Raw genomic sequence first — 7,709 nt, 5'->3', positions numbered from 1 at the left:
TACTCGATACAACATTGCTACAGTTCATTTAAAATTATCCATCTCCTTCTGCAATCTATAAGAAAAATTGCACGGTTGACTTAATATACCCTTGTTATGGTTTTATGGATAATCTCTCAATATTTGAATATGCAATTGTAAACTTGTCATGATCTGCGGGTGAATATATAAGATACCATGTTCTTTTATTTACAATATTATTTTGAATTCATAACTTGACCGTCGGAGTTTTTGCAGGTACCACACCTTTGCCGTGTCATACTATGTTCATGAGTATGATGAAACAGAAAGGAAATGGTAGGAAGTTTGGTTTGCTGTGATCGGTTCCATGAGATTTAGAAAGTGATGCAGGGACGCCTTTGATCATGCTCAACAAGCTGCTAGAGTTTTCAAGAACAGAAGCAGCCTGCGGTCTACCCTATTGGAAGCACCATCCGTTCTTCAACCCAACTACGAGTGGATGAGTGTCATTGACTCGGGCCTGCTGGAACATTGGAATTGGCAGAGGGTGAAAATGTTTGGTGACAACTGGTTCCTAGTGATTCGGTTAATCGAAGATGAAGCAAACGATGGAAATTGTGAGTTATTCTTCATCTATTTTAAGATTAAGAAACAAAAGATAGAGTTCTTAGATGATGAGATTCCCATGCTAGAGTTTTGCTTATAAGATTGTTAACCATTCCTAGAATTTTGGTTACAGTTACTTTGGCTCGTTCATCACGCTTCAGATTAATGTGAGCACCTCGCCCAGCACTGTACCTATTATCATCCTGGCTATATTCGTCGAGCCAATTTTCCTCTTCACAAGCAAAAAGCCACTTATCAATTCTACCGGTTACGTCTCTTCTGCTCAAAGCTTCATCTTTAGCTTTCACTATCTGTGCTTCAATGCTAGCTAATAATTCACAAGGATCAACCAGGCCAGAATCTATTAATGCACTAGCTTTCTCGGCAGCAGTACTTGTATCAGGTTCGATATGAGTCAATCTACATATTTCTTCTAACTCTGACCTCTTCTTAAAAACAAACAAGTTCTTTCATTCTACTTGCTTTTAGTTTCGCAAGTTTTTCCACTTCTGCCGAAGCCTTCTCTATCACATTTGTTGAAAGACCGCCTCTTTCGGTGTTTTTTATGGCGAAGTTGCAACAATAGAAGTAATCCTCAGAAAAGTGTTCCTCTCTTCTTTTGACGTGTCCATCAAATTCCAAAGTTCGAATAGGTTAGCGACAATATCCTTCAACTTCTGTATTCTGACTTTTCTTTCGGTTTTTAACTTGAGAATGGTCTTCTCTAAACCTTCCAATGTGCTATTGCTAATATTAGTTGATTGCTCCACCTGAGTCCCGTGCAAGCTCGGATGTACATCGTCTACTGTTTGGCCGAAATCCAATCCAAGAACACCACAGAGAGTATGCACCTCATTAACACATTGCATCTAATTTAGTTGCTATGAATAATTAAGTAGGTGTTTGAATGCAATATAGAGAGAATTATATACATGAATGGTTAAAAAGTAAATAAATTGATACAAAAATGAAAGGATTACGGGGAAACCGGTGAATTTGTGGAAAATGTAGCTGAAGATGTGAAAAGGGACAAGTTGGTTGGTGAAGAAACTCCTTCCGTGTAAGATATGGGCGCCGGTAGATTGAGGGCGTGGTGGGTGGAAGTAAAGGAGGCGGTAGGCGGCTCTAAGGACGTAGGAATTGTTTCTTTCAAAGATTAAACTTAAAACTAGATTGGTACTATTTGAGAGGTATTGAATAAAACAATTGAAAATTTGTCATTTATTTAGAAAACACAACTAATACATTTCATTGATTAAAAAACTTGGAATTAAAGTCGTGCCTTCCATTAAAAAAATATAAGTTCTACCTAAATAACTAAAGTATGATTGGCTTAAATAGAACTAAAAAGAATATAAACTAAATTAAATTTAATTTTGAACTTCACATAATATGGTCATATTATTAGATAGATATTGATCTAATATCTATAATAGCAAGACTTTCTGATGTCAATCCGACTTTTCTTTTTGAAGACTTCGGAGATGTGTTAAGAGTCCCACATCGGACAATATATGGCCTGAACATTAGTGTTGTATGGTATACTTACATGGACTAGCCAGAGCACCTAGCCCGACAGCTAGCTTCAAGCAAGTGCAACTCCGTCCAATCCATCAGTTCAGATGACATGCCCCCAAAACAATTCACACAGACAACAGTAGGCATGTGCAGACAATAAATGCAATTACACAGGAAATAACTCTTTCAAGGTGCACTACTCGCAGCTACCTTGGGAGGCTTTATTTGATGGAGAATGCATGAGCGGCTCAATATCTGAATTGATAGCAATATTTCCCATTCCAGTCGCCATGCCTCCCCCTCATCTTTGTCCTTGGTCTTCTGGTCAGGAGTAGCAGTTGTTGTTTCTTGATCAATGATAAACCCCCGGCTGGCTATTGGGAAATATTCCAAATTCATCTTTCTCAATGCTCTTACGCGTGGCAAGACACTTGTATTATATTTAATGTGGTTTACAAGCTCCTTTGGGATTGGTGAGCTGGAAAATATATATGCCTTCTTGTATAGAGGCTTTCCTCCAGACATATCAGACAAGCATATGCCTACATCCTCTTATGAAGTCTGGATGAAATAACAGGATCCAATGATGGTAACGGTTGTTGTCGAAGCTGCAGGTTATCAGAAGGTACAGTGAGAAAGAATCCAATCAATGATAGGGATTTTGTGGCGAGACTGATAGCTGAAGTAACCATTTCGAAACACTGTATTTGCCTGCACAGAGTCCGTAGAAGTGCCATCATGATTGACAGTTGAGGACGACCGGCTTATCATATTATCTATAAGCAGCTATACGCTTGTTCAGAGGAATAGAAATGTGTTGATGCTTGATTCACTTCCAGGCCACTTAAAATTGCAGCAGAGAGAGCAGTTACGATCACTACGCGCTTAGCCTTGTTTTCGTCTGTGTCGGATGGGCTGGTTTGCAGAATTCTGGTAACGCGACCACTGTCATGCTTACGCAGGAAATCATAAGGCTCCTGTTTGACATGCTTGGTTTGCTAATTTGGTTTGGAGAATATGGACTGAGGTAAAATGTCGCAGTTATCCAGACAGCTGGTGTAGCCGCCGTAGGATCTGCCGCTTCAGCATCACTGCTAGTTGCCGACCTCGTTGTTTATCGTCTTGCAATTGCAGGTGGATCCTGCTGCACTTTGTTGCTGCATTTTGTCAACGACCATGCCTTGTTCTGCATGTTCTGCTATTGGTGTTTTGTACATGGCCATGAGGTATCACAACTCAGGCAATCCCTTATATTCTTTGCATCGAGATCCGTAAGCGTCGTGCCAATGTGCTCCGCTCAGTATCACTCCACCTACGAAATGCTGGGAATAATTAGGCGAGCCCAAAGTTTCTGAACGACAGTGAGTCCAGGTTCCTCCAGACCAGTTCTCAAAGAAGATTTTGTAGGCAAAGTTGATTCATACCATGCAAGCTCTTTGGTGAGCTTCAGAATTGCCGCATTTTCTGTCTCAAAGACAAAATTTGCATCATCAACAACATCGCCGGCATCGGCCAAAGAGAATTAGGTAGCATCAGCAGAAAACTCCTCAATCGCCTGACGAATAGTTCTGAAGTTTCCAGTGGGCTTGGACATTTTCTCAGAATTGAGCATTGTTAGAAGTTTTTTTATGCAGGAAATTGGTTCGTGGCTTTTGTGCTGTTTATGACTTTGATGCATCTTTTCCGTTATGCTGCACGTTTGCTGCGGTATTGCATTTGCTGTTTTCTGTTTTGCATCACCGTTTATCGTAACTAGATCGTATTGATGCCGCTAGCTTGACTTGTTGTTTGTGTTTTGTTCAGCTGCTTTGGCTTGGATGGCAGCGCGTGCTTGTCGGCAATGCTGATGCATTACCGTCGGTTTTCATTTCCGTTTGAATTGTCGGCTAGTGGTTGTTGTTGTGGCATTATTGACGGAGACTAAGCTTGAAATTGAGTAACTGCGGAGACTTCCATACCATGAAAACCAGCACTGAAAGATGTACCAATATTGGATTGGATGCCAAGCATCAGGAGGGAGGCACACAATCACCCATAGGATCAGAATTATTTGATGGAAGTCTAGTGTTTGATGTATCCAATCTGAGATCAAATCCTGCGGCTTTCTGGCGAGGTCTCTTACGATCATCAAACCGAACAATCAGTGGTTGATCACAACCTCTCATTGTAGATATTCCCTTAAGTCCACAGATTGCGGCCAGTGCCATATCTCAGTGAGAATATTTAACAAAACCACATCCATGACTCTGTTTCTAAACCTCTTCAATCTGTCCATATTTTAAGCAAACTTCCTCCAAAGTAGCATGCTTTATAAGACAACAACCTTGATGCCGTCCAGTTTTTCTATCCTTGATCAGGGCGACCCTAATCACATTCCCGTGTTCCTTAAACAATTAGGATAATCTAGCCATCCATTCAAGCGACGACATTGCAACACCATGCAGAAGGCCTTGTTTCCATCAATGTCTATTTGGTGATAGTGAAATACTTCTGCCATGGGTTGTTTGTGAAGTTCTTGTTATGATAAATTCTTGCACGGATACTGTTATGCTACTATTGGTTTGACATGGTTCGCTAGTGAATTGCGAGGTGATATTGTCAGTCTGTTGTCATGTTGTAGATGTTCATGCAATGCAGGTTTGTTGCTTTTCTGTTGCAAACTAATTCCATGCCTTGGCTCGAGGAAGGTGTCGCATGATTGTTGGCAGGTTGAATGGTTTTTGTGACAGGGTTGTAACATGCTTTATGATGAGGTATTATGTTGCTGATTTGAGTTGATCTCGTTCATGGAGGGCTGGAATTGCTAAAATTGATGATGGTGCTGCTCCTCAAGCCAACACCATTGTAGAACATCATGGGCAATGAACACAAGTTTGTCTCTTCGTCAGAATTTTCAACTTTAGATAACTTTGAAATAGTTGAAGTGATTGAATCCTTCTCCACCATTTCTTGGATGCTTGCTGGACATAATTGGGAACTGAAGGATTTATCTAACAATGATGACAATGTCAAAAGTGATTGCTCTGATGCGAAAGATGGTCTTGAAGATGTAGATGGATGAAGAAGTCGCTTTGGAATGTGTTGTGCCGCTAGGGAACGCACATAACTCAGTGACTTCACAATAGCCTCGGAAGCAAATTCAGATATGGGCAAAGGAGATGTATTTTTCAGTGTTGTTGATGTACAAGATTGTTGGTTAAAAGAACTTGACCATGGTTGATTCAGGTTTTGTTACGCCGTCGGCGCGCTTACGGCAGCAGCGTTTGAGCTTGCGGCTCTTGATGTTGTGGTCGCTATTTTTCCGGTTTTGTGGCTTGGCAGTGTGCGTTTTCTACTGCCTTTTGGTGGCTGAGAAATATCTAATTCGTTTTTAATTTCTATTACTTGATGTCGCAGTTGGCTGTGTTATTTTTGGATAAAAAGCCACCATGAACGAGTTTCCTCCCAAGTCTATGTAGTTCACATCACACCAATGCGTCACAGAAAGTGAGCATATTAGTAGCTGTCAGTTTGCCCGATAAGTAGCGAGTGAGCTTCTCTCTCATGGTAAAGGTAGTATGATTGACGGGAGTCTCGTTTAAGATCCGGTGGGCCACCTACTATGGTTTCCGCTATCGGGCCACCCACCATTTATTTCCACGCTGCAGAAGTCCAGTCCTGGGCGTGAGGGGGTTTGTTAAGAGTCCCACATCGGACAATATATGGCCTGAACATGTGTTTATAAGTGGGGGCAGTCCTCACTCTACTAACCGTTTTTGTAGAGTTGAGTTAGGCCCAAACCACACATTCTTAACAGTATTATATAGAGATTTTAAGTGCCTTGTCCGGGTTATTATTATCCATATGTAGTAACCGTGTCTTTAATAGATATTGATGCACATCAACTTGAAAAGTTGCAAATTGTTTTTAACTCATTTCAGATCCAGTAATCTCCAATGCCCTTGATGGAATTCTTGTTGGTTTAGTTACTAGCCATGATGGCGGTGTTGAAAACGTAACGTTTATTGTAGGAAATAAATTTTTTGCAGTTACTGAATATGATTCCGTTTTGTATGACTTCCAAATCATATTTTCTGATTTGTACAAATTTGCTTTAGTGGTTTTTCTTCAATGAAGCTACAGCATGGCTACAGTTCATTTAAAATTAGCCATCTTCTTCTTGTGTCGTCTATAAGAAAAATTGCACGGTTGACTTAATATATCCTTGTTATGGTTTTATGGACAATCTTTCTCAATTATTATTATTTGATTGTGCAATTGTGAAGTTGTTATGATCTGCCTGTGATTAGTATGTTCTTTTATTTACTAAAATTATTTTGAATTCATAACTAACTTGATCGTCGGAGTTTTTGCAGGTACCGCATCTTTGGTGTGTCATGCTATGCTCATGAGTATGATGAAACAGAAAGGAAATGCAACATCTTAAAAACATGGTAGGAAGTTTACCTTTGATTTGAGCTGCTGGCCATGCTTAATAGTCCGGTCTTCAACCGAGCTAAGTGAATGAGATTCATTGACATGGGGGGCCTTCTGAAACATTGGAAATGGGCAGAGGCTGAAAACTTTGAGTGTCAGGCCGTGTTTGAAGTGGGGAGTCATGCCTCAAATATAAATCTGGTGTCCTTAGTGAAAGTTGAAGCAAAACATTGGAAATTTGAGTTGTTCTTCATAATGCCTATTAAGCTCACGAGATCTTGCGAAAGAAATGGGAGAAGGTGTGTAGAGAAAATAAAAGGCGGGGAGGGGACTGGGTATATAAAATTTGAGAGCTTTCAACTTAGCTTTGGTTTGGTACTGGCTCTTGAGGTTGCATGTAGAAAAACAAACTCAGTTTTTGAAAACCAGAATTTCATGTATATGGACCCAACATATTATTCAAACAAGTTTATTTGACAGTAATATATAAGACAATTATTGCCCTTTTGTAATTTTTACAAGTAAAGTGTAAACTTTGAATTTTGTTTGAAATTGTGATTTCCGTTTTTGATTTGGTTCTCACAATATAGATACTACATTCATAGAAAGTAAGTTACTTTAACTTGTTGGTATCTTCCAAAGGTAATTAGAAATAGGATGTTTGGTTCAGTAGGACATTCTAACTGTATCTTGTTCTTTTTCCTCTTTCAAAAGACTTCCCATAAAGGTCAATGCCACTCTTTTATGCTTATAACATCATGCATTTTTATAACTCCGTCTTTTTGTTTACTCTAAAATGTTACTATTTTTATTTCCCAAAATTATTTTGAAGTGATAACTAACTTGTTCGTCCGAGTCTTTGTAGGAAGGTATGTACGCTCTTGTCATGAATAGATCAAAATGAGTCTTGTTGTCATTTAAGGTAATGTTCTTCTATGGCCTCTGTTCATTTGATTTTTAGAATGTATGCTAAGTGATTGTTTTGTTACAAATAATAAATACTGCACAAATCTATAATAAATATTGGGCTGTTTCTGACACTTTCATTTTTATATTATTCGGGTAAGGGTTGTATTGTGTTTTGATTTCACTGTTTTTTTGGGTCATATTTGATAGGGAGAGCAGCAATTGAGGTTACAAATGAAGGTGTTGATGCTGCAGGGCATACAATTGGTACATCTTTGGAGGTCATTTCCAACTTAGGAAGG

At 39.4% G+C, this 7,709-nt stretch overlaps 1 pseudogene; it reads right to left on the bottom strand.

The window, feature by feature from the left end:
• Positions 1 to 605: 605 nt before the first annotated feature.
• LOC127132008 (65-kDa microtubule-associated protein 6-like) lies at positions 606 to 1,453 on the bottom strand (annotated as a pseudogene).
• Between the last annotated feature and the right edge of the window lie 6,256 nt (positions 1,454 to 7,709).

This window comes from Lathyrus oleraceus, chromosome 3 (genome assembly GCF_024323335.1).
Source record: "Lathyrus oleraceus cultivar Zhongwan6 chromosome 3, CAAS_Psat_ZW6_1.0, whole genome shotgun sequence".
In the NCBI taxonomy this organism is placed as follows: domain Eukaryota; kingdom Viridiplantae; phylum Streptophyta; class Magnoliopsida; order Fabales; family Fabaceae; genus Lathyrus; species Lathyrus oleraceus.
Note: the sequence above shows the minus strand (reverse complement) of the source record. Positions and strands in the feature narration are given on the sequence as shown.